Source organism: Hirundo rustica, chromosome 1, assembly GCF_015227805.2.
Source record: "Hirundo rustica isolate bHirRus1 chromosome 1, bHirRus1.pri.v3, whole genome shotgun sequence".
Classification (NCBI taxonomy): Eukaryota; Metazoa; Chordata; class Aves; order Passeriformes; family Hirundinidae; genus Hirundo; species Hirundo rustica.
Window position 1 is genome coordinate 74,502,518 of NC_053450.1, and position 27,938 is coordinate 74,530,455.

Consider the following 27,938-nt stretch of genomic DNA (forward strand, 5'->3'; position numbering starts at 1 on the left):
GATACTAATATGAATAACAAAATTTATTCATTAATTGTGGGTTTACAAAAATTTCAAAGTATATCAGTTATGACACTGAGTGAAGAAACTTTTTCAAGTTATTCAGGTTTATAACCTTTTATTTTTTTAGCACCTACTTAGATGTATATGATCTAAATTTACTTTTTAAAATCATTGGTACAAAAACAGTACTTATAATGCAGAAAAAATCAGAGAATATATTATTTCCAAGGTGTAAAAATGCATAACTAATGGTCAACCTTTAAAACTAGGTTTCTGTAAGAAATCAGGGTTAGCATTACCGAGGGAGTGGGCTTGTATCAGGCTGACAATATAAGAATGTAATGGCATGCTAATATGATGACATTCTTTTTTACATGGAAAACGGAAGTTTCATAATTTCAGGAGAACTTAAACTGTGGCATTAGAGATGGAGTAACTTGGTCTCCTCTTACAAAATAATAGAGAAATTCCACTTATGCTTAAAATAGGATATAAATTTCATTATGACTATGAATCAAGCTTGAAAATATCTATATATCATAAATAGTCCCAAATAATATAATAGAGATTTCATCTCCTTTAATAGTACTTTAATTTAAGACTGATACTGTGCTTTCACTTCAGGGCACTCTCAAAATTAATGAATTAAATACATGCTCATGTATCAGACATTTTTAATGGAGCTGACAAAGCCTTTTTAATTCAATTGACATGTGCAAGCTCTTCTCCATGTGTCCCCTCTTTAATTTCAGAAACAAGGTCTTTACAGACTGAAGAAACAATAAAGATGAAAGTATAAAAATATGATACAAATTTTATTCCAAAACCATCTCAAATACAGTCATCACAACAGATGCTCATGGAGCATTATTTTCTTTATTTTAAGGGAAAAAAACCCCAAACCCAAAGTCAAGTCTGCTCCAGAGTAAAATAATTTATTTCACTGGGTTTTGTTCTTATTATTCTGTTACAGTATGCCAGCAGGAAGGATTTTGTTCCTGCTTTAAAGCAGTTTCTGTCTCTTCTGTTTCTTTGTGTTAGTAAGCTATAGGCAACATTTCTAAGAAACCTTAAAAAAGAAACCTCGAATGATTAGCTCTGTACAAATACATAAGTACCAAGCAGACATTAGAAAAACCCATAACAATGGACTTTAATTAGTGTGTCAGCAGTAGCAAGCTTCTTATCGAGAAGAAATTATTAATACTACCAGAGAGAGGAGGTGACTCTCTTGCTGCTGTATTGGTAGACCCTAGAACAGCACAGAAGCTCTCTCAAAGTGCTGTGCACATACTAATCTTGCACAAATAGCCCTACTGAATACTGTCACTGCTCACATGGTTAGCACTTAGTCAGAAGGAATTCATCCCAGCTCCAGGAAAACCTCATAAGGGCAGCTCCTGAACATTCAGTCCATACCTCCACAGTGCTTGCAGCGATGTCTGCACAGGGCTGAACTTCACTGAAATGCATTTAAACAAAATTGCTTATCAGGTTACAGTAGTGCACTATCATTTTGCTGTAGTTTTTATGGGCTCTGACTTCTAAAGAAAGAGAAAAATAAATTGAAATAAGTCCATCCAAGTATACTGAAATTTCATTTTGTTTGTTTCCTTTTCTAAAATGTTGCATTTCCATAAAGAACTAAGCTACAATTATTAAAATAAGCAGCTAAAAATCCTTTTCTTAAAAAAAAAAAATCTACAAGGAAACTACCTGTAAAGAGAATCAGTTCTGAACACCTGACTGCCCATGGGAAGTGGTGAAGGAAATCTTTGTTTTGCTTGGTTGTGTGCATGACTTTTGCTTTCCATATTGAACTGTCTTTATCTCATCCCACAAGTTTTCTCACTTTTACTCTTCCAATTCTCTCCCTATCGTGCTGGTGGGGGAGTGAGCAAGCAGCTCTGTGGGGCCTAGTTGTCAGTCTTATTTTTTTTAATCCACTGATTTTAAAAATATCCTGATTTACTGATAGGAGCTCTTAAAATTAATTCCTTTTAATAAAACTGAAAAATAAAAAAGTACTAAATGCTAACCAATGCGACTTATATACCATATTTTTTCCTTTGATATTTCTTACACAACAGTGTTTCAGGTAAAACAACAGTGTCCATAAAGTGAATTGATTCTATTTGGCTATCATGAAAATATTATCAATTAAAATTCCAAGTACATAACAGGATTCCAACCACTCTTAAGCTGAAAAACTTCCTTCCTTCATCTAAGAGACATTTAATTATCAATTAAAATTCAAAAGGCAACTAAGTATCTCTGCTGTTTAATGACTTGATCCCCACTTTTGGTTTCCTGCAGTTCAGCTTTTAAAATTGTTTTTCAAATGTCTCATATGTCCTTAGGCTTTATAAAATTGTCTTTTGTGGTCCAAACTGAGATAAACCAGCCAAACCAATTATTAATATGAAAATATGGGAGGGTTAGGATATCTGGGTCAAACAATCAATGAGAAAGCTCCTAAAAATTTTGGGAGATCTTATCTAGAAAAAGAGAGACCTATTTGTATGTTTATTTGTTTTCATTTATTTCATATTAATTATACTAATCATATTTGAGCTGAATTAATCTTAAATTTTATGTCAAAGCAGTGATTCTCCTATGTCAGAAAAACTGAAACTAATTTAAACATCATTAAACCCTAGAAGGATTTTGAAAACAGATCTTTAATCATAAGATTAGGCTTGTAAGTAACCAGAGGAGGCTCCTAGAAAACTTACCTTCAAATGTTCTCTTTAGGTTTTATGAAATGATTTCAAAAAAGGCAGGGATGTAATTTTCATTTTATTTATAGAAATAAATTCAGTATGAACAGAAAAGGAGCAGAAAATATATATTTTCTGACTTCTCAGAATGGAAAGCATAGTTTGATCATTAATCTGGCATAGCTAGCTTTAGGAATTAGGTGAATTATCCTAAAGAATAGAGATTACGCAGTAGACAATCTTTTAATATTCTTGAAAAGATAAGATTATGTACTAATTGTATTACAACTGTGCTTTTTTAATGATTTCAGACTAATGCCTGCAACCGTTTGACATCAGTCAGATGTTTGTGGGATGACACCGTAAATCTTCTTGTGTTGCAGTTCTTGCCAGGGCTCAAGCATATATGTCAATGTTTTATCTATATAACAAGACATAGAGAAAAAAAAATTCATCTGTTTAAATTGGTAGTAATAGCATTCTTATTTAGAAGCGTTTTTATAGATGGAAAATATTGGGAGCTGGCACCTAATTAGGTTTTCAACTGAAATGCTTTAATAAGGCTGTGTGTAAAAAATGCTTAGTGGGATACAAAACATTCAGAAGAACAAAGTTCCACCTGACAATTTCATTCAGAACTTCTCTAAGGTAGTTACTTGGAGGGGTGATTATACTATTGTTTGGCTTTCTTCATGTGAAAAGGATATATTTCATTGGAAACTGGGCTAAGATCAAATGTATTCATTCAGTCATGGTTACTACCCACACAAGAGACTAAGAAGTGATCAGGCCTGCCCTTCATCAAGCAACGTTTGGTTAAAAGACCTCTGCTTATTGTCAATATAATGAAAACTTAACATAAAAAAGCAGTATTTTGGTCATAGGGAGATCTTAGAAGTGATTTTTAGAAGTGTGCTGATTGCTTTTGAAGAGTATGTATAGGTATACATATACCTTTACATGTACCTATATGCCTTCCTCTGGTGCCTCTGACAGGATTTCCCTAGTGGTGTGGATACATTTGTTTCTTAGATAAATTTAGACCTCTTTAAAGACTTTAAAGAGCCATATCCAAATCTAATGTAGAATTCTTCCTATTTCAAATCATGAAAAATTCCAACTCGAAACAAACAAAAAGTACTCGGCTTGCCCCACGGAAGGGAATTTCTTTTCCTGTTACGCTTATGCTAAAACTAAAGGTTTAATCCTCTTCAAAAGGATTTAAAAATCTTTTGCCCATTAAGAACAGGAGTGTTATTTGTACTTACAAATTTCTCTGTGTAGTAGCACACAGCAAGGACCCAGTGTGCTGCAGACTGACAACATCTAAGCAGGGTAAGTGGAGCCTTCAGTAATGGCATAGCAATTTGCTTCCTTTTGCTGCTGCCTCATTCTTGCCAACCCATGCTGTGTTTTCACATTTTGTACTCACTTATTCTAGGAGGGGTTGTCTCCTATGGTAGGTCTGTACAACGGCCAAGAAAATGAGATTCTGACAGGTACCTGTGGATACAATCCCTGTGCAAGTTATAAATAATAATGCCCACTAATCTGAAAGCACATATTTATTAGTTTGACGTACTAAAACCAGTCCTAAATGCTAATTTCCTTATTGGAAGTGTCAGGTAAGTGCCATACAATAGCCACATCAAAGCTTTTGGCATGGCAATACAAAGTTTTGCAGTTTGCAGAATGAGATATTCTTGTGAGGACAGAGCTGCACATGATACTCTGAGGGATGATTTTAGTTTCATAAGCCAACTTCAGAGAGGGTACCACTGTTTTTAAGTACTCCAGAGGGCTTGGGTTCCTGGGTAGGTCCATATGATGGTAAGACTTTTCTCCTTCCTCCGTTCCACAGAAGGAAATGTGAGAAGCAGGAGGACCACAGTATCAGCAAGAATGTTTCTTGCCTGGGTGAATCACCATGACCCTGACACCCGCTGGATGTTCGCTCACAGGTAGAGGTTAAGCTCTGTCTACAGGATTAGATGCATCTAACAAAATGAAAGAGTTAAGTTTCTGTGTAACAGCAAACAGCTAGGAACTATGTCATTATGGCCAAAGGTTTGCAATTTAAAGAGAGACAAAAAATCACAGGAGAGCTAGAAATTAGCTTCCTATATAAAAAGTATTGTATTTTAACCTATCCTGTGTCTCATACCAGCTCCTGAGTAATTTGACCTCAGTCTGTTGGAAGTGTATTTTAATTGTAATGAAACGTACTTTGTAAATGGGGCCACTAGTTTATCTAATGAAGTGTCCACATTCACATCTGCAGGTGCAAGCTGCCTTCATTTTTATTGCAGGGTAAGACTATAAGAACAGTTAGCAGTATGTAGAAGATTGATGTGTTTCACTAGACAAAGAATGGCTTTTCAGGCTTATGAAATCTTTCAAAAACTGATTTAGAATAAGAAATGAATAACTGTTCTCAAACTTGCTGGGTCAAAATCAGTACCAAGTGTTCAGCTGCTAACTCCAAAATCCTGTTTGATGAGTTATTACACAGAAAACTGAATCAATTTTTACTATTGTGTATTAATGGCTTTCCTACTGGTTTTTAACTTAATATTTCCTTATCTGCCTGCCTAAACATAAATTAATTGAAATGCACATTGATTTCTTTGTAAAAACAAGTAGATGTACAAGATGTTAATCCACCTTCTTAGACTTTTCCTTCCTTATTTAAGAGCCATATGTTCCATAGAGTCCAATAGAATGCAGTCATAAAAACACCTTCCTTTGTCCAATAGTGTGAATTGTTTATTGTTCAGTGACAATAACCTACTTCTGAAGGAGTGTTTCACTGGAAGTGATAATTAAGCACAGCTAGGCAAAGATAGCAACATGCTTCACAAAATTATAGTTAGCGCATACAAACACAGGTTACCTATTTAAATGTAGCAAAACCATCCAACAAGAAAACACTGCTTTTTACATGCCATTCTATGAAATTATAAACTTTTTGTTTCCTCTGTTTCTGTCTGGAAACTGCAGAATATCTCATCTAAGATGTAGCTTTTGCCACAGGCAACATGACAAGCAAATCCTTCCAGAGGTCAGTATTTAGGCTTTTGTGATAATGTGCCACCATGGGCTGTATTGTCTTGTTGTGTGTCCTGGTTCCAACCAGGACAGGGTTAATTTTCGCAGTAGCCAGAAGGGGTATGGCGGGACCCAGAGATTATTCTCTAACACCTCACCTCATTTTGTGCATACAGAGGAAGTGTTCCCTTCCAGGTGGCAAGGTGCAGTCTGTTGTGGTTTGGGGTTTACACTCGGTGAGCTCTCGTGTATGAATTGTACACCTCTCATGTACACTCTGGGATCAATATTGTTGCTGTTACTCTCCCTTATTATATTTCTTTGCTGTTTCCAGTAACATGTCCTTATGTCAAAAAGTATTCTTTACCTCTTGTGCCTCCAATTCTCCTCTTCATCCTGCTGCAAGGAAGAGGGATGAAGGGAAGAGGGGAATGAATGATGGAGTCATGGTTTGGAGTATTTTGGTGGGAACACTAAATTGGAGAATACCATTCCTAAAACACAACAGTGTGTTTATGTCTAAATCTATTTGCTTAACTTAGACTGTGTTTCTACTTCCTGGATAAAATAGCCTTATGCTTTGGTTACAAAATACAGTCATATTTTTCAAAAGTGACAGGTATTATACTATCTTTCCAGAGTTTTCCAAGGATTATAACAACAAAATAATATTTAATAATTCTGGCTGCTCTTCGCCTTTTTTTTTTTTTTTTTTAAATTTAATCTTCAATGTGTGAATTTGGGAAAAAAATCATTCACAAATACATAATGAAAGGTAAAATGTGAGTTACCTAAGTATTAAAAATTTACTTTATAGATTGAGAAAGATACTTCATTTGTTTTATTTATATCTTATTGAAATTAGAATTTTAATCCAATGATAATATAAAAACTAATATCAGGACATGCAATTTACACAGGAAACAAAAACATTATGACTAAAATTTACTGACATTTACAAGAAAATAAGCCTTAAACAATTCTATGTCATATTTTGAAAGCCAAAGTTTGTTTCAGGAATCTAATTTTTGGTCACTGGGATCTGTTATCTACAAAAATAATTTACTATACAGAGAATGCAGTTTTCTAAATTACAGTAAAAGTCAAGGGGTATTTAACCAGAGGCAGGAGAAAAGTGATAGCTAAAAGTGTGGGAAATATGCAGATCATCCTGGGAGACTGTGCCTACTACTGCAAATGAGCACATTCACACAAAAGATAAAATATACTTCCCTAGGGGCCAGGTAGGGGAGCCCAGGTTTGAGTGTTCATCGAACACTGCATCTGGAGTGCAACAGGGATGGCTGAGAGAAGCAGACAGCAGAAACAAATCTAAATTATATAGGTGATGGACAAAACCCCAACCAACCAAAAAAAAAAACGCCACCCGTGTCTAGAGACTTAAAGAAGGCTTTAAAGAATTTTCTGCAACTGCTGCCCCCCCCCAAAAAAAAAAAAAAAAAAAAAAAAAAATTGTAGATGTTCTTGACCAAGAGCAAGCTTGAAAGAAAAGAACTGGCCTTACTCACGTTCCAATTCATTCTGGTTAGTCTATTTGCAAAACTTCAGGGGTTTACCTCATGTTGAAATACAAATTGATTTTACAGGTTTTGGCCTAAATATAAAAGTCTATTCATACCCATGTAAAACTCAGGTTAGCTCTGGGTCTTGTTACATAGACAGCAGTGAAAGCTACTCTGCAACGGAGCCGAGTTTGATCAGTCTGTTTGGGTGGCTGCAAATAAATAACATCAAACAAGTGACCTCTTCCCTTTCCCTCTTCTAAAACAAATGTCAAAACACAAAATCAGTATTCTTGCTGAAATCTGTTTTGGCATCCAGTAAGCATGACAAATTATATCCTATGACCTATAAATGCAATTTTCCAGACATTCTGGAGAAGTAAAAAAACTTTCTCATCTTTCTAATTGCTAGCATGACAATATGTACTATTAATTTTCAATTTCATTGACAACATTTAAAACTCAAAATGATCAAAATTAATTTAATCTCCTCCTGCACTCTAATTTAGTTCCAACAAATATTTTAGTAACATTCTTTGACTGAAAGCAGTAAAACAACTACTACATTGATGGGTCAAGTAATGCGTATTTATTCTCTTTCACTATTACACTTTACAATATAGAAGTAAGTGAACTACACCAAGCAGAAAAGTCTTCAGGCTGGAGACCACAACCATCATGGAGGTTCTGGGTCATCACAGAATTACAGAATATGCTGAGTTCGAAAGGACCCACAGGGATAATCAAGTCCAACTTGGGGGCAGGCATGGAACACTCCAGGAATCCCACCTTCTGTTGGTGACCTTCATATGGTTGCTGACTGCCCAGCCCTCTAAATTGTTGAGGTCTCTCTGCAGAGCCTCTCTGCCCTCAAGAGAGTCAATGGCTGCTCCCAGTTTTGTATCATCTATGAACTTGCTTAAAATCCCTTCCAGTCCTCCATCCAAGTTATCCATGAAGGTGTTGAAGAGCACAGGGCCAAGGATGGAGCCCTCCAGAACCCCACCAGTGACAGGTGGCCAGTCTGATGTCACCCCATTCACTGCAACCCTTTGTGCCCAACCCATGAGCCAGTTGCTCACCCATCACATGATGTGTTTATCCAAGTGAGTGCTGGGAATTTTGTCCAGAAGGATCTGTTGGAGACGGTATTGGAAGTTTTACGGAAATCCCAAAAGATTACATCAACTCTCTTCCCTTGATCAACTAGGTGAGCTACCTTGTTGTAAAAGGAAGTCAGGTTTGATAAGCAGGACTTCCCTCTCATGCAGCTGTGCTGGCTGTGACCAACAACTGTGTTGCCTGTCAGGTGATTTTCAATGCCTCCCAAAATAATTTTTGACTTTTCCAGGCATTGATATGAGACTATGGGCCATTCTCACAGCAACACCAATTGCTGGCCAGGCCACTGCCCTTACTAGTAAGTGCTCACTGTTGTGTTAGTCAGCTGCATTGTAGAAAGCCTTGTAAATAAAAGGAAATGTTTAAAGGAACACAAATCCGCTCTTTTTGTGGTAACAAATGAAGAGTAACATTGTTACTATAATAAATTAGACTTCCTTTATAGTACATATATATGTGTGTGTGTATGTGTGTATATATATATGTGTATATATATATCCTTCCTGGATGGAGCAAGATACTTTGTATTTACCCATTTAAAAAATACACAGGCTTCAGATGTCTGCCTGCTTGTATGGTGAGCAAGAAGCTATTGAAAATTTCTTGGTATGTGGGTAGACAGAACAGTATTTGAACTAATACAAAATGCATGACTTGAGAATTAGCTATGTTATTATTCCTTTACCGGCAACCAGCCCTGCCATTAACTTTCAAGCAAAATTTTGAAAAATATCCTGTCCTTCTTTTCAAAGACTTTAGTGGGAGTTAAAATTCAGAGGAAGCTATAATTCTCCCATGGGAAAGGAGAGAATCTGCGAGCTGAGGTAAACAAGTCATGTGTACACATATTTCTGAATTTCTTATTCATGTCATCCAAAATAAGGATTAAGGATGAAACAAGAAGAAACAGCTAAAAAGGTGCAGGAAATACATTTACCATCACTAGGCTAGACTCTTTTTATGTGTAAATCAGGTTGGTGCCAAACAGTCAAAGAAGCTACACCAATTTGCAGCAAATGAATGTCTCACTTTATTCTAGGTTAGGAGCAAGGTCATTAATATCTTTTCAGTTTTATATTAGAAATCAGGCATATTTTTGAAAAGCTTATTATCTGTGAAAACCCTGGTGACGTCTCTTTTTACATGCTGTACTATTAATGCACAATTTCAACAGGTTGTCTGTGCATGGGGATGAGTGATAATCAAAGGCAGATGTCAGTAAGGGACAACTCACCATTTCCAAGTGTAAAAGACAGACTATAAAACTAAAACGTTCTTTTCTTTCCTGAAAATGTACAGTGCTTGTATGATCACCCAAGTCGTGCATAGCCATTAAATTGCAAAAGAAACTCGAACTTTTACAGCTGCTTTTCTAAAAAGGAACAAAAGATAATCTCATACATTTCCCTGTGATCCTGAGTATGATAGAAGAGAGGGATACAGAATTTCTGTCTTTAGGTAACACAGCATCTTTCCTTGAAGTCTTCTGTTTAAATATATCTACCAATCTGACCCAGATGGCTCACATTTGTCTGCAGAAGAAGTCAATGCTGAAAAATCCGAGACTCAGAAAGACTGCATTTAATATATCTTAAATGAGTATTTAAATGATCATCACCAGCAATTAAGAACCTAACTACCTTTAAATATTTCTGGTTGAAAACTTGAAAAAAATGACCTGAAGTAAGACCCTGAAGTAATAAAACAATGACAAGACAAAACACAGACTAAAGATACTTGCATATTCATAGACATGAATAAATTGCTCCAGCACAATCCAATCCAGATCACATAAATGTGTCTGGTATAAAGCTCATATATTGACAAAGAACAGGTGGGTAGCAAACTGAAGAATGAGGCATCTGGACTTGGAGCATCTTATTCAGTTATAAACTGGGGTTTTTTTGTCAAAATATGAGGAAATAATAGGAAAATATTACTCTGTATGCTTCTGTTACATTGGTAACTCTGTCTTACAGCTGTTAATAAAACAATTACTAAAGCTGAAACTTAAAGCAACACCTTTAATGTGGTTAACGTTGGAATATGTAAGATAATTATATGATTGAAACAGAAAATATGTATTTTTATCTCAAACAGTACTTAATGATAGACTATTGCCTCTTATAAATTAAATTAATGCACTGATCCTTATCACAATTAAAAAATAGCAATTCATGTTGCATAAGGGAAAGAGTAAATTTTACAAAATATTTTTGTTTGGGGCAAATGCAGTATTATTTAGGATGGGAGAAAATAATTTTACTTCTTACTCCTCTGTTTAATCATGTTATCAGTTATTTGCAACAAAACAAATCTTGAAATATCAAGAGATTTGCAACTTGCTTAATAGACACAATAAAAGAACATGATTTGTCCTTCAAGCAAGAAAATATATGTGGTAGCAGAAGGCATCTCAGGCTGAACTCTAGCCACCTGCTTTCATGATCAACTTTCTTTTCTAATTCAATAACTAGTTTTTATACTATTATTTAATTTGACAATAGAAGACTGGAAGTAATAAAATATGATTTAAGGAAAATTATCTTAATATCTTTGCCTGCTGACTGAACCAACTGTGATCTTATTTAAGTTGGGGTTAGAGGTGATAACTACCCTCTTCTGAATTTCCTGAGAGAACATAAAATTGAACTGGATAGAGTCAAAACTCTGCAAATCAAGGGAGATGATGTGTGTATGCAGTGGTGATTAAGTTGCACAGGGAAATGATGCAACCCTTAAATGTTAGCTGATGCCTAGGGAATTCACTATATTTCTAGCCTGAAAAATGCCCAGTAGTTAATGCTGTTAAAGCTGCTTTAAGACTGTGGTGGAGCAGTATGTCCAGCATTACATAGGTTTTTAATCGATGTTACCTCATGATCTTCAAATAAGAATGGTGTTTCTGGTTTTGGCAATTAAAATTAGGTTTATACTGTAATTAATCATATAAATTAGAGTGGGTACTTTTCCTGTTATATCAGTTGAAATATTCAAACATTAAACACTGCAAGTAGCATTAAACACTGCAAGTAGCAATGATTGAATTCCACTTCTTTCATGACCCCAAGTGTTAAATGTTAAATGCTGGCATCAAGCAGCAACAAACTAACCAACAAATCAATGAGGTTCAGGTACAATTGCAAATTGCAATGTTATAATAGCAAATAACAGATAGACTGCATTTCCATGCCTGCAGCAGGAGAAGGATGGAGAAGGAGAGAAAAAATATACAGGCTGAAGTGGTAAATTGAGATAACTGGAATTGATTCAAAGAGATAATTTGAGATAATTCAAATAAAAACAACTTCATGTACTTCTGTGTCTAGATTAGATCAAACAACAGAAAGTTGTAGACTAAAAGGAAATTTCACGTAGGCTGTCAAGAAAATAATCTGAAGTGACATGACACCAATGTGAAAGTCTGAGTTGAGTTGCAATGAAGATTTCAGTGTAACAGTTGGTTATAGAAAAATAGAAATATAAAAAAACTTGCCTTGGCACCTACCCATGTTGGAGCCGAACACATTCAGACTTAAGTGAAGGGACAGAAATTGGGTAGGTAGACTATAATGCTTTCTAGTGCACAAAACACAGTAGGTTCCTTAAGACAGACCTCAGAGATGCTTAAGCTGCTTAGACCAGAAGTGATGACTTTGTTACGGTTGCATAACTTCACAGGGAGGGCTCAAGTAAAACACCATGCCGCTGGACAAGAGAGTCAGCGTGGCTTAGCAGCTGAAGTACCTGGCAGAGGTGAAGAGGCACCTTCTTGGTGTTATCGAGGCAGGTCATGAGTGTGTCCAATTATGCAAATGCACAGCTCCTCTAAAGGAACTTTTCTGATGCTGCTTCATGTTTCTGCAGCGCAGTCCAGTATCATCAAACACGTCCCTATTTACTTACACAGTGCAGGGTTGCATATAGAAAGGAGTTCAGGTCCACATGTAAAATAGCTAAATCAGTTCAGTCTGAGCTTACAAAGCTGCGCTTCTTCCAACCCCAGAGATAACCCTTCAGTGTTTGTCTCAGGATCTTTGATCTGGATCATGCTGTACAATACAAGCATGCTCTTGGTTTTCTAGGGAATTTAGAGGCATGGAAGAAGACAGTTTGAGCAGTTATCTTTTCAACTTGTTGGTTATCTATATTTATGGACCTAGTCTAATGAACAGATTTTTGCCTGATGTGAAATAGTTTGGCCCAAAATGCTCACAAATTTTAAAATCAATCAAGATTTTGTATGCGCTTTACACTCCTTCCATTTTTTTCAGTTGATAGAAAATGTAAATGCAGATTGCTATGCTTGTTTTGACTGTACTTTCACTCTCATTAAAAATAAATATGCTTTCTCTCTTGCAGCACACTCTTCTAGCAGCTAGCAACAAACACAATAAGGCCCAGGAATACTATCTCTTCTCAGACTGCCTTTCTCACCTCCACCTATCCTGACCATTTTCCACTTTTGCCAACTATTGCATGTTCTAACAATTGCACAAACCTGAATGACTGCCTGAAGAATTTTGGAATGATACCTTAGTGTGAATCCCTATTTTCTGGATACTGACAAAATTATGGCAATAGTAGTCTTCCCAGAAAATCAAAACTTTAGCTTATTTAAAAGAAGTAAGGGGCTGGTTTGATCTCATCAGAGTTCACGTTTGTGAGAACTGTATTTGATAAATACATAGAAAATAATATGCTTAAAATCTCTGAACAAAACACTGTACATAACTCTGAAGTTCATGTCCAATGCATGCGATAAAGAATTTCTACGCATAAATTTACATTTTGATTCACAAGCGGTAAAGAGCTAAAAAATATGCTTATATGTTTGAGAACAGTAAGAAATAACAAAGACATAGTTAACGAATATGATAGGTTTTAAGTGTAAACAAAAATTATCTATATATCTGAGTAGTTCTTTACCTTTTAGGCTTCCTACCATTTTTGACCTCAATGAGATTATTTCAAAAGTCTTTTTAGAAAAGTATTTTCTTCAAGGTAAAGATACATGCATATTTTTATAAGATATTGGTGTAAGATAATAAACTCCTAAAAGAAAGAAGTATTTTATCCTTGTTGTCTAGAATAGGGACACTTACTAAGCTGAAAATAAATCCATATTGTTTGAATACCTTCATATTTTCTTAAATATATGAAATGTAAAAAGATTAGGATTAACTAGAGAATGATTAATGGGTTATGCAACATAATACTGTTAATTCTTTAGGTATCTATGAAATGGTTCAAAAGCTGAGTTTCATTAATTAGCCCACCAGGTTTATCCAGAGAAGGTTTACTGCACTTAGCAACAAGTGTAGCAAGAATAATTTTCAATGTCAGCTTCCTGTGCAAAGACCCAGCACTTCTAAATAATTTTAAAAACTACCCTACCAACAGATACAATATTACAGCTCCAAATTTGTTGGCTTTCCAGACTTCATAAGAATATTTTTATTTTGTAAAGTTTTAATTTATTGCCATGCCTGGCAAAGTTTTATTGTTTAACTTTTAAAAAAGATGAGGATATTAGTAAAATTAAAATCTTCCAGACCTCTCATAATGCTTTAGAAGATATTCTGCTGATCAAAAGAACCCAACAGTGAAAAAAATCCCTTTCCAATGAGGTTGGTTTGTTTGTTTTATTTTGTTTTGTTTGTTTTGTTTGTTTGTTTGTTGTTTGTTTGGTTGATTGGTTGGTTCTTTTGTTGGGTTTTTTGGTTGGTTGGTTGGTTTTTTGTTTGTTTGCTTTTTATTTTTTATTTTTAATTTTTATTTTAAATTGATTTTTTTTTTTTTTTAATAATTGGTAGCTAGGGAGTATGGCTGGCTCAGGTAGGCTATAGTAGTCTTTGCGACAAAAAGGACACATTAAGCACTTCTACCAGTATGGAAAACAAGAAATTTATAACTTTAAAATGAGAGAAAATAACATGAAACATATTAGCAATTTTTAACCCCAATACAGACCTTGCTATGTTCTAAGAGATTATCATAGTCTTCAACAATGTTTGAGTGACAAAGTAACAAATATTCCAAGTACATGCACTGGATAAGCCAAAAGTGGTCATTTTAACAGTTATCTACTAAAATCTATGGATTTCACATATTGTTGGTGTTATCGGAGTAATTGTTTTTTAATCAGTAGTACACCTCTTCAACAGATGCCATTCTCAAAACTGTCACAACTGTCAAAACTGTGCTTGCCAAAATATTAAAATTTTGAGGAGACAGTAGGAAAATATTTCTAAAAATTTATAGCACTGAGTGTCTATTTTTTTAAAGAATATAGCTCTGCAGAAAAATTGTGGAAGAAGGACAAAGTACTGCAGTTAGATTACAGCACACTTTATAGAAAGACTTTGCCACAGCTAGTTCCATATGAGGTAAAGAAAAGCTGTCTGTTGAAGCTCCACTGAGGTTTCCATTAAAGGAAGGGTTTCTCATCAGGTGGTAATTCAGTCCTAATATTAAAAGCATCAATACAAGTTCCTCTGATGTGAGTTGAAAACTTATATAATAAATCAACTGTAAAACATTTTACCCTATGAATATTTGAAACAGTGTCACTAATTTTTAAAGTTTTCCATTATCACAAAAAAAAAAAAAAAGAGAGAAGTCCTGAAATACTAAATCTAGGATTTTATTTTTTTTCTAGTGCTAGGAAGAGTACTTAATCCTTATGAAATCTTAAAATTTTAAATAGAATTTCTTCCAATACAAGAAGTGAACTTTCTTTTTTTTAAAGTTTATGTTTAATAAATGGCTTTGATGGTTTTCTTCCCCATTGCTAAAATATTAAATGATCAGATCTTGAAAATTACAAAAACACAGAAGCCAAAACAATTTAACAAGTTAATGGAATATGCTATGAAACTCTTAAAGCACGAAGGTTCATAAAAAAACACAAACCACTGAGACTTTGACTTCAATAAAATGAAATATATAATTAGAAAAACTATCTACCCTACAAATAGCTCACATAACTGCTTTGGATATGTAGACCAGGATACAGCCAGGAGAGATGTTCAGTGTCCCCAGAAATCTCGATGAGAAATTCAGCCTTTGTGCACAATGTGGGGAACCTGCTCTGCACAGGGGACCCATTTAATGGTCTTTCACTGAATGAACAAAACTAAACAGAGTGATCTGTGCCCACTCCTGGCTTTGCATTAGGGTAGGCATGGCAGAATGTAGGGGAACAAGAAGTTTTGTCATTATCATGAGACATGATAGTGAGAGCTTTAAAATATGCATCAACTTAAAACCAAAATTATATTGTGACAGTAACAAGATCATTGCAGAGAATACATTTCAGAAAGTATTTACATTTACAGCCAGTTAAGAGAAAATTTATGAGACAGCAATAACTGCCTCAATAGCAAACCTGTACTTTTATGAGCATGCCTAAACTATTCTGCTTTAAACGCTAAGGGAGGCAGATTAATTTTGATAGACAGAAACTACGGCATTCAATACAACGGATCCACAGCACAGTAAAACATTTCAGAGGGCATAGCTTCAATGGCATGAACATTATTAAATCTGACAAAACTTTATCTGTTTTCTGGAAGCTGAGTTTCCTCAGTTATGACAAGGATGTATACAGTAGCAGCATGTTTTTTATCTCAGCCTTCAGACTGTAATTTTTTTCCTTCTCAAAAAAACCTTGTGTCTGTGAACTGGTCTGGTCTTTTGACTGAGTACGGTACAGTAGCTCATCTCTGCTTCTCCAGGTTAGGTCTGCAATCTTCATAATCAGATTAGTTACCAAGAGCCAGGAAGGCTAAACTATTTTAGGAATTTTGCCTGGATTTAATTCAAGATTTTAATTCAGTTGTAGACTTCAGACAACATACATAGGCTTTCCTCTTTGGTTAACTGATAATTTTGAAAGATAAGCATGAGGTAATTAATGGCTCAGCTTCTCCATCCCCCAGTTAGACAGCTGATTAATCACCGGTGTGCCCAGGCATGCAAGGTCAACAGCATCCTGGCTTCCATCAGCAATAATGTGTCCAGCAGGACCAGGGCAGTATTGTTCCTCTGTACTTGGCAGTGGTGAGGCCACACCTGGAATCTTGTGTTCAGTTTTGGGCCCCTCATTACAAGAACAATGAGATGCTGAAATGAGTCCAGAGAAGACCATGGAAAGTGGAAAAGGATCTGGAGCACAAATCTGATGAGGAGCAGCTGAGGGAGATGGGGTTGTTTAATCCAGAGAAAATGAGACTGAAGAGGGATCTTATCACTCTAGAAATACCTGAAGGGAGGCTACAGACAGGTGGGGGTCAGCCTATTCTCCTAGGTAACAAGTGACACATCAAGAGGAAATGGCTTCCAGTTGTGTCAGGGGAGGTTTATATCAGGAAAAACTTCTTGAGTTAAAGATCATCAAGCATTGGAGTAAACCACCCAAGGAACTGGTGAAGTCACTATCCCTGGAGGTATTTAAAAGAAATGTAGATGCGACACCTGGAGAAACTTTAGTGGCAGATTTGGCCGTGTTGAGTTAATGGTTGGTGATGGATGGTCTTAAAGTTCTTTCCCAATCTACATGGTTCTAAGTCTAGCACATTGCTAAAGGAGAGACTCTGGCCTAACTTTGGCCAGAATCCACTTGGAAATACACAAATCAAGGGTAGCCTTTGGCCCTTCCCAGCTCATGCACACTTACAAAAAGCCCAAGAGCTGGTTGAAAATATTTTTCTGCTCAAGAGCCCAGTGATGGCAGAGATTTCAAGAAGTGTTTGTATCATTAAGTACTTTCATTCTTTTCTCTTCAATGTTTTATTAGTACTGCAGGGTTGACCCTACAACCCTTGTTCACTCAAAACTCCCATAGCTTTAATCAAAGTAGTGACTAGAGTATGGGGTGTTACAGTAGTTTGCAGTTCTGCCATTTTCAAACATCCTTAAAGAATACCTAGCTCACCTGAACTTGGCAGGGAAAAAGCAATATCTGATACATTTTAAGGGCTTCACTAAGGTCTATTTTTTATTTCTCAGGTGTGGCCAAAGTTAGGCCAGAGTCTCACCTTTAGCAATGTGCTAGACTTAGAACCATTTAGGTCAAATGCTATTTTAATAGTCTGTCTTAGGAATTTCTCAGCTTTCCCAAAAGGCATCTGGAATATGCATTTTATACATTGCAAGGCAACCAGATACAAACCCAAACAGTTAGTAGAAAGGTAACATTTCTCATGATTATTATTACTAAATATTCATAGGCTGAGTGCTTATTGTTAATTTTTGACTCAGAGCATCACAGACAGTGAGGATAAGTTTACCAAGGTTTCTAAGTGCTTTCTAAGTGATCTTGAAATGGTTTTAATGAAAAAATACAAAAAAAAAATAGTTGAAAAAACACCTAGTGAGTAATGACAAGAGCACAAAACCAACCAACCAATCAACCAATCAAACAAAAACTTCCAAGGAACTTAGCTAACTCTATAAGAAAAAAATGCACATATTCTGCGGAAATTTAGCTGTGGCAAAAGTGGGGAAAATTTTGACATTCTTTAAAGAGGACTTACTAAAAGATAAGTATAGATGTAGACTAAGGGATGGATGTGATGGATGTAATCTTGGTGGGGAAAAACCAAACCAAACCAAACCAAACCAAACCAAACCAAACCAAACCAAAACAAAACCCAACCAAACAAAAAAACCCACCAACACAAAAAAAACCCAAAAAACCCACAGGTGTCTCAGGTTGAGATATCTAAGAAAAATTAGCCTGAAACGTCATCACAAACATGTCAAATACGGGGCTGGAGAAAACAGAAGAAATATCCTCAGAAACTGCTGCCAAAAAAGTGATATTTTTATACCTTTTTTATAAAGTAGGATTATACACCCATATTCCTAATTCAAAATCGATCTTTCCCACATAGTTTAAAAGACTATGGCTTTTATTTCCAGATGCATGTAAATTATCTGCTACCTTTGTTGTCATTTTAGTTGAGGGTTAAGGGCACCAGTATGGAAATATGGTGGATTTTATTTAATTAACTCAGTCAGATGACAAAGTCAACTGAAATAAACAAGACTTCTTTCATTCATCATAGGTTAGGTTTATTTTAACTAAAACAGGTCTCTAGAAGACAATCAAGCTCACAGTTCCTGTAATTAGGCACAGAAAGACACACAAATCTTCAGTGGATTCAACCTGATTAGTCACCTTTTTTTTTGATTCTGTAAGGCTGGAGTAACAGATAATAGCTTTTCCATCAAAAGTGAGGATACATATCCATTGAGCTCTACAGTTCCTTGAAAATGTAAAAATAGGCAAATAAATGGGGAAAGAAACAGGTGATTTTAGTCCATTGCCCATGGAATTACACCTTTCCCCTGCAAAACTCCAAACACACAAAAAACCATAGAGACTTTTCACTAGGCAGTCAAATACACATTTGGCATCTTCTGAGAAATTGCGGACCAGAAAGAAAAGGAAGAGTTTGAGGAATTTGGGGATGTTAAGAAAATAAAGCATTCCACAAATATTATCCTGTTATTTTTCTGCATGGTTAATGACAGAGTTATTTTACAGAGTAAGAATTGTTATTCCTTTCTGTAGTCAAGTTTCACATTGCTCAGAACACAATCAAGACTAAGATCCTACAGGCTGAACAAACATTAAGGAATTTTCTGGGAGGCTTAAACTGACAGAAGAAGAAAAGCTGTAAGATAGATTCTACAAAAGAGCAGACTACAGAAATAATCATGTGCATAATATCTCACAGAGAAAAACCAACATCCCAAAGTAAAACTTTCTGAAATGGATTTAGAGTCCAAGGTAAATGAAAATGCTGAAGTGAAACTGAGCACCCTAAGAATGAGACTTCTGATGGAATATGTTTCTTCTATTAAAATGAATTTAAAATTCAAACTTGAGTCTTTATTCCCAAAATGATTTTCTAGAGAACATTTTCATGGTTTATGTGCTGCCATCTTCTTTTTCTGTTCTCAAGAAATTCCCTTTTACATGCAATAAAAATTATCCTGTTCAAATGGAAATCACAAGGACTGGTATTGTCAAATGTGTCAAACTTAACAGCTTTTCCTCTCACAGCATAATCTACCCAGTATTTCTTGTGCACTGCTGGGATGTTGATTCTTCCCTCCACTTGAGCACTGCAGAAACTTTACTGCCAATTTAACAATTTTCTTTCTAAGAAGTAACATGGCTTTTGCTGATATTCTCTTCCTGGGTTTGTGGCAAGCTCTTTCTAAACTCATAAATAAATGGGCAACCAATTTGGAAACCCCAGTGAAAACCCTTCTGGAAACTCCGTTTTGCTGTAGAAATTCTCCACAGAGGTACACAGCTGGTATCTTGTGATTGCTCATTCTTAGAGCATTCACGAATTCCTTTGCTTTTTTATGACTTCTGGTTTTATAACATATTGTTTACAGCATTGTTTAAAGTAAAGGAAAAACCACTTTTTTTTTTTTAATGTCTAGCATCGCTGCAAACAACTTATGATAAGGACTTCTACTGTAGAAAAATATATTAAATACTATCCTTGAATCCAAATATCAGTATGCAAGCAGAGTTGATTTATTTCATGTCTGTAAGGCAGATATTTTTGTTTCCAAGGACAGCACATGTTGGAAGGTTCTAAACCAATAATAATTTTAAAAAATACAGGTTTCACTTGTTTATACTTTCTTTTGCTGTCCTTGCTACAGGCCAATTCAGAAGAAACTATTTTTTTCAGAATTTAATAATGTGCAAAATGATTTGAGATGAAAGGTGCTACATAAATTAAAAAGCATTATGAAGTGTTGTGTCTAATACCACACTACTTTTTAAAAGCCAAATACTCTTACTTCTTGTCACTTGGCATGTGTTATTTAAATTAACCCAGCTTTTAGGTTTTCATTTTGCTTCTGGTCTATTGGAAAATCTGTATTACAGTTCATGAGAGCTGTTTGTTGTATGAGTTTAAAAGTGAAAATGAGGTATTTTATTTAATTTCCTTACTCTAAGACAGTGTCAGCTGTACCTACAGATACCGCTATAAAACCTTGTCTTAAAGGTCTTGAATGACAGAAAATTCTCCCTCTCTGCAAACATGATTTTATATTCTATACCATTCTATTTCCTTTTCTAGTTCTTGTTGTGCAAACTGAACAGTGCTTGCTACATCATGAAGAAATTCTTTGTGCTCCTAATGAGGTCAGTTAAGTAGTTACACATATTAAACAGATAATTTGTATAATACCACTATATTTCTTTGTCTAGCCAGTACATTAAGTGTACCTGAAAGTGTTCAGCAAAGGAATTAAATAGTATGGTGTCCTGTCTTCTAAACTAAGTTCTGTTGTAAAGATTACCAACCTCCTGTATAAATAATAATCAAGATTTTCAAATGCTGGAGAACTCTCTCTTGAAGATCCTTTTTTGCCCGGGGTGAAGACTAACTTCTTATTCCTCATTGGAATAAGTTTTAACATTCATTGGTTTACAGGGTGGCCACACCCTAGAGAAATATCATATTGGTGTTAAAATGCCTTAAATCACCATCATGAAGGAGTGGTTTGGTCCACTTTAAAAAAATCTCCTTCAAGTGTATTGGAAAAAAACAGGTTTTATTAAGAATTTTTGAGACTTTAACAGAGTTTGATGCCAATGTTCACTCTATCACTTATTACACAGATGAAATATACCCAAGAAAATTGGGTTAGAATCAATTTAGAACAACTTAATAGAGACTGGCTACAAGCCTTAGATGGTACCATAAGAAAAAATTTATTTTTCTGCTTTTCTATTTTTATCTAGAAGAATGTTTTATTTGTAATAAACTACACGTTTCAGAAAATGCTGAAGGGTTAATGTAAATAATCTTCTTCCATTCTACTTATTTTTAAACATCAATAAATATTTTATGCCCCATGTAACTTAGTCAGTAGCAGTATTCAAAACACTTTTAAATTAATGGGCATTTAAGTTATTCAGATGCTTTTTCTTGAGTTTAATTTATTTTTTTTTTAATGGCAAGGAATAAATCCTCTGAATTAAAATATTCAGATTGGGCAGGTTATAATGTCTTTAATCAATAAGTCTTGAAGAAAAATTGATACCCCTCAAACTGAGATATTAAGCTATCAGAGAAATTAAAGTTGAAGAAGGAAAAATAATGATTCAGGTGACATTGAATATTGAAAACGTACTTAATTTTTTTGTTGTAAATGGGAAGCTTGCAAAGGCAAATGTAGACACTGAGAAAGCAGAAAAAAATAATTCTAAAATTAATGCTTTCATTCCCTAAAGAAATCATCTTGAGAAATCATGAAGAAAATTACTAAGGTATAGGACTTTTTAAATTAACATTTTTACTTCACAGTTTTAGCTATTTAGCACATATATGAGTGTGTGTATAAAAACAGTTATTATATTACTAATTATGATTTACTGATAGAACTAATTCAATTTTTTACAAATGGAACATTAACAGAGAGAAATCAAATGCTTAATAAGGAAATCAGTGTGCCAGTCTCATCCTTTCTGACCAAGTTCTTTTTGACATTCTCTGAGTAGAAGATGCAATATTTAACATCACATTTACTTGCGTGGAGATAATTGGTGCCAAATGGAATTTCCCATTTAGCAGAGTGATACAAAATATACTGGAAAAAATAACACAAATAAGAGTTACACTTACCAAAAATAACCCAAAAAACAATTGCAGTACAGAGTTCAAAATCACAACACCAATGGGGTCCCAATTATCAGGTTCTGCAACTCACTCACCATCACAATTCTAGGTGTCCAGAGTTGCTGGAAGTGTTAAAAACAGCTCATGCTCATTGCTCTCTTTGAAATATCTTTGTTAATTATTTAGCTTTCACCCTCTAAGTTGAGCTGGGCCACATACTCACTTTCCTCATCCTGGTCTGACTAACACAGGGAGACATTCACGGTCATTTAAGGAACCTGGGGAAGAAACACTGATACCACAGCTTGATGCACTGAACTGGTCACAGCTGTTTATCTAAAATCTCCACTGGCCCCCACTGTGTCGAGACACAGACAGCTTCTGTGCAACAGCTCTGGTCAGTCACACCCTGCAGCACTCCCTGAGCTTCCTGGGCCTTTCTACCAATCTCCTCTGAGCCTTCTTCCATTGTAGGGACTTCCATTGGTCAGTGACTCAGTGACATAAAAGATATACTATTACTAGTAACCTGTATGGCTCTGCAAATCAAACATCCCAATTATCTCAACATGTATTCTGGCTTCTAAATTAAATTTTTTTGGCTTACACAATACAAAGAAGTTGATCAAATGATTAAAGGTGACTAGGAAGACTTTGAGGAAAGAAGATCTACATCATATGAACTGCCCTGTTGTGCATTCAGAAATTCTATTTAAATAGTAAGCTGGTCTAGAACTTTACCTTTATTTTATCTATTAGTTCCACTATTTTTGACATAACAATTGCATTACTAAGTGCCAAAATCTAAGGTTTTCATGTCCTTTTTGAAAATAAGAAATAAGAAACTTCTATTAAAGCTGTGAGACACATCTTGCTCACAGCTTTTGTAAGATTTGTAAGATTCACAGTGTGAATCTTACCATTCCCATCCAGTGAATGGTAACGTCCATTAGAAATATGATTACCACTGACAGTATCTTGAACATTTGCAACTGGTAGATTTTATCCTTATGCAGAAGGATATTAGAAGTATTAGAACCACCGTGCTACTGCAAGCCAGTTCAGTTCCAAGACTCTGAGAATAATGTCTAGAACACTGTTGCAGAAAATTAAAGCCCACCTAAGGCTAGATTTCCTTTTGTGAAGAAGAGCTTTCCTTTTTCTTGTTCACTAGCCACAGATTTTCTTTTAAAAAATTGGGGTTTTTTTGTTTTGTTTTTTAGCCTAGCTTATGCACTCATCTGACAAATCCCAAAAGTCAGAAATCAATGGTCATATCTGTTTTGAAACTGAAACTTTCCTGTTTGGAACATGGACAAGCAATTAGTTGAATTGTTTACATCATCCAAAACTGGTCTAAATACAGATCTGCAGGAACATAGGTGTATAAAACTATGTGTTGTTGCATAAAACTGTGCATAAAAGTATGTGTACATACTAGGTGTATGATAGGAACACAACAGGAGTGAAAATCATAAAGACAGGTTCCATCTGGTGACATGTCTCTCTCCCCCTCAGAGCCCCAGCTCTGTTTTTGCCTCAGCTAGCTTGAAAGAGAATCCATGCCCGAAGGAATTTTCCCTTTAGGGTCCCAAAAGATCCCAGAGGCTACAAACCTTCTTCTTTAGAAAGAGCAGGTCCCTGTTGATGGCAAAAGGAAAGAGTCTGCCCTTGGTCCGGGGTGAATTGAGTTTTTATTCAGTCTCTGCTCCTGCCCCCGCAGGGTCACGAGCTCAGTCCAGTTCCCGTCCCTGTCCCAGTCCCAAGACAGAGATTTCTACCTCCTCCCATGGCTTTTACCCAGGGGGAGGGGGCTAGAGGCAAGGACAAGCCACTACCCAATCAGGCATAAGGTGGGAGTGGAATAGAGTTGGGTTACATTCCAGCGTGGGAGAATGGGCGGGGAAAAGGAGCAGGGACAAATCTCGTGATATATTTTCCAAGAGAACAGGGTGGTATAGAAGAAACCATTAAAAAACCCAATATAAAATGAAATACAATATAGACCCAAATAATGCACTACAACAGTCTGGGGAGTTTAATTTACCAATAGTTGGGTATTGTCAAAGCTGACCTGGATTTGAATATCTTTCTGCTATGTTTTACCCTCGGCTTGATAAATATCCATCCAATGTATGATTTGAATCCGGTTATAATTAAAATACATTTTAAATACGTAAAAGATATTAACTTTATTTCTTTTATTCCCACAGTTCAGCAGCTGCTTTGGCTGCATACATCTCTCCTTACCCCCGCACCAAATGCATGTCAGATCTAAGACAAAGAGTAAGAAACATATCTAAATACAAGGATGTCAAGGGAGAGATTTACCTAGCAACAGTAACTACGTGAAAGTTTTTCAGAAATGTCTGTGCATGTAATGGTACTTTAATGGCTTGCATTTAAGAGGTTTGAAGAAAGGGCTGGGAGGAGTCCAGCAAAGCCAAGCATCAAAGACATGCAATGCACATGTGTTCAGGGAAATATAATGCCATCAGTTCACAAATAAATTTGTGCTCATGCTTTCAATAAATATTGTAAAAATTTTGCTCATAAATCCATAGTTAGAAAAACATTATTTTACCCTGCGCTACACTGGATAGAAAAAATATGTGAATGGAGGAAACATGTTAGGATAAATGATTCTCTAATAGCCGTAATTTTTTAAAAGCAAACCACCACATAAAGAATTATCTGAAGTGTTACAATAACCCTGAGAATAAGGAGAAGTAAAATGCTGAGATGGCACTGTGATATATAACCATCTACTGCTCTGTCAGTAATGCACACTGCTGACCGGTGACCCAGGGAATCAAACCCCAATGTACAGTGAACAGCTTTCTCTTAAACAACAAGATTTAACAGATCCCACCAAAAGAAAAGTGTGTTCCCATCAATTCAGCATATTAACAAGTGAGAATAAGTTAAAATATTTTAAATCCAAAACATTCCAACTGAGGTCTTAATCAAAGTGATTGTGCATAAAGATCCATGCTATTTAAATTCAGTGTGTAATTCAAAGCAGAGTATCCAGGTGAGATCATAGTTCAGCAAAAAAAATTCTCTGTTCTCTATTTTTTTCTTTTCTATTCCAACCTATCTCCTCTCTTTCCACAGACATTTTTCTTGTGTTTCTGTAAATTCAATGTCTTTTAAAAAGAGAATGTAACCTGAGTCACCAAAACTTTGACGTAGATACCCTGTAGTGAGCCCCCAATTATGACTAGAAAGGTTAAACTCAGAAAAATCAGCTTATATTATAGAAAAGTAATTAACTTTTTAACTAGGAAAAGTTCAATTTAGATCAGATTGAACAGAAATAAAGAGCTTACAGCTAATCCTGACCTCTATGCCTTTGCTTACATGTGTGGTTTAGGCAACTTTCCAAACTTTAACAAATTCAGCATGTTCCAGTTTGGCCCTCCAGTCATCTCTGAAGGTATTTGATGCTCCGCTGAGGAGGTTCCCCTTCTTTCCCTGCTGAAAGCCCTACACTTCTTATTCCTGATGAACACAGTTCCAAGGAGCATCCCTGTCTGAGCCAGTATTACAGAAATTCCCAGCTGAAAAAACCAGCACAACATACCCCAAGTGATGCTAGCCATGTTCCTTTGCTTCTTCTTCTAAGACATGGTTTTTTTGGTTTTTTTTTTTTTTTTTTTTTTCTGACAATATTTATTGTATTTTTCCTCTTCTATAGCCTTCTTCAACCTGGATTCTTGGAACAGTTTCTATGTCTTCCTTTCCCACAATGTATTTTTTCAACTTTGAGTCTTTGCATGCAGTTTCATTCCTCCTCTTCCTTAACAATGATTCTAACAGCTTGTGTTTCCCCTTCCCAAATCTTCAAGACTGAAAAGGTATTTCCAATGCTGTTCCACTCCCTCAACCAGTTTCTTCTATCTGACTGTCTGATCCTCTATTGCTCCTTCCACTCATCTTCCCGCATCGTCACTCTTCCGTCTTTCCAGACTCTTCCACTGATCTTCAAAATGACAGAACATTGTAGCAATAAAATTATGGTATCAGGATCACAGAATCACAGAATAAACTAGGTTGGAAAATACCTTTGAGATCATGGAGTCAACTTATTACTTAAAACCACCTTACTGAATAAACCATGGCACTGAGTGACACATCCAGGATTTTTTTTTTTTTAAACACCTCCAGGGATGGTGACTCCACCACCTCCCTGGGCAGTCCATTCCAATGCCAATGCCCAATCACTCTCTCAGTGGAGTTTTCAGTAATTTCCAGCCTCAACTACCTCCTGTGCAGCTTAAGACTGTGGCCTCTCTTTCTGTCAGTGGTTGCCTGAGAGGAGAGACCGACCCTTACCTGGCTGCAACCACCTTCCAGACAGTTGTAGAGAGTGATAAGGTCTCCCCTGAGCCTCCTTTTTTTCCAGGCTAAACAACCCCATCTCCCTCAGCCATTCCTTATAGGGCTTGTATTCCAAGCCCTTCACCAGCCTTGCCCTCCCCTGGACGTGTCCTTTCTAAACCGAGGGGCCCAGAACTGGACACAACCCTCGAGGTGCGGCCTCACCAGTGTCAAGTATAGGGGGAAAATGTACATATATGGCTCATTCTTGATAATTTCACAAGTGACAGGAGAATGTGGCTTTCTCACTGTTTTCAAATTAAATATCTACAGCTTGAGAGAATCTCAGGCAAAGAGGCCGACACCATTGGAAGTACTACCAAGCAAATCAATCCTAAACACCAAAATAAAAGCATTTTAACTAAATTTGACTAAATTTTTTCTGTTAGAAAGATTCTGTGGACAGCTCCAGTAGCCTTGCTATTCCGTTCAAATCTTCCTGAAGAAACTTTTCCAACTATGTATTTTAAAGCACTCCAGATTTTCCACTTTCCAGAGAATTGGTTACTTCAAAATTCTACTTTACAAACTGTAGCTGAGGTGCTGTGACTTCTGTTATTTGGACATTGGCTTCCTTCCTTGTCCCCTCCCATACATTTCCCTTATTTACTTCCGGTATGTCTGTGGCTCCCACCATTTGTTTTGTTAGTAAGAAGCAGTAAGTGAGCATAAATGAGGTCCATGTTTTGTGCTAGGAGATCTGTGACTGAACAGTCTGGATGTATTCTTGCCTTAGCACTCCCACAATGCATTCCCTTTCTTCTTCCTGATATTATTGTCTGTCCTAAGATATTTTTGTAAATTATTCTCTCCCCGTAGCAAGCACACAAGCCACATGAACCCACCTTGTTTGCCTGGATACTCCACTCACCCGACTAGCAGCAGGGATTAAGTACTAGTTTGACATGGAGCTTGGACTTCTATCTGAATAACACCTCCTCTTCTCTTTATCACACCAAGCTAATTAAATTCTGTTTTTCTCTGTATCTAAACCAAGAAAATCACACACAATCATCTTGTTGTTTGTTTAGCTAACAAATGCCTCAACTGGAGGTTAACAAGGTGTTTTAGAAAAAATGGTACAAACAAAAAAATCCACATTAAAAAAAAAAAAAAAAAAAAAGAAAAAGATACCACCTCTAAAGTCAGCTAGTATTATTTTCCCTGGTAGCACCTGTTAGTAAATACTGGTATTTTGGGAAAAAAACACAGATGTAACACCTACTTTCCTTGTAGAGAAGAAGGCAGGACGAAAGGAAGATTCTTGACAGAAAGAGGAATTAATTGCATTTGTTGAGAAATAGTCTAATTTCAAACTGTTACCAAGGCAGAAAATAATAGCCACTGATGAAAAGTATCTTCACTGAATCATGTGTTCACCAGCAGCATGAACTCAGTTTGCAGGAAGTCCCAGATCTTAAAAGTCATGGTACTTGTGTTTTGCAAAGGTTAATGGAAAACCCATTTACAAA